The following is a 965-nucleotide window of genomic DNA, read 5'->3' as shown; positions in this document are numbered from 1 at the left end:
CAGGGACGCGAGAGTCTCCTCCCCCTTCCCCTCTCCGCCCCTCCCCCTGCGCGCCCCGCCCGCACGAGACTACTCTCCAGGTGCTGCTGTTTGCCTCCCTCCCTTGCTGAAACTTGATGCCACCCCCTCCCACACTGCCCTTTTTCCTCAAGAGATGAGCGGCATCTCCACTACTTGTTGACTTAATCTGTATGTTTATGATAAAAGATGGATTTTTGGCAAGATGTTGTGAGGCTTGCCTTAAATGCTTCCTTTCGTGTTACTCTTATTCCAAATGCACTTACGGGACATCTTCTATGTGCCAGGCCCTGCAGTAGGGACCAGAGTTGGGTTTTTTTGGTTTTTGGGGGGTTTTTTAAGCACATATTTTTCTGCTTCTGATTCCACTGAGCAAAGAATACACTTCCCCCTAAACAACGATCTGTGGTGTTGTGTATTTTAATTTTGCATGTCTGGCTCACCTTTATGTTGGAAGCTACTTAAAAGTCAAGACATATCTTTTCAGTTTAGTATTCCCTATTTCCAGGGAAGAGTCCCTGCCCACAAGAAATATGGCGTCTAGAAGAGACATTCAGAACACCTGGTCTGGTTATGAAGGGTGTACTAGTGGGAGACTGAGTTGAAATATTTAAAGTGCAGCGCACATGACCAGCCTAGAAGGAAGGAGGGATGTGCTCCTCCCCTTCAATGCGTTGAACAGGGAGGGAAGTGCAGGCAGAAGAAAAATACTGAGCATAAAAACAAGGGTACATTTGGAAAACCTCAAGTCATCAGTTTAGGGAGTCTCTTCAGGAACAGAAAGACGAAAAAGTAGGTGGACACCATGTGGTGCAGGGCTCTACTTTCAAGGCTAAGAAGTTCAGCCCTATTCTTGGGTATTGGGCAGCTGCTGGAGGTTTCTGAATGGGGACATGACAGTATCAGGATGGAAATTTAAGAAGAGGAAATATCTGATAACTGTGTAA

The sequence above is a fragment of the Neophocaena asiaeorientalis genome, unplaced genomic scaffold (genome assembly GCF_003031525.2).
Source record: "Neophocaena asiaeorientalis asiaeorientalis breed wild unplaced genomic scaffold, Neophocaena_asiaeorientalis_V1.1 scaffold92, whole genome shotgun sequence".
NCBI lineage: Eukaryota > Metazoa > Chordata > Mammalia > Artiodactyla > Phocoenidae > Neophocaena > Neophocaena asiaeorientalis.
The sequence above is the reverse complement of the archived record's forward strand: the minus strand, read 5'-3'. Positions refer to the sequence as shown.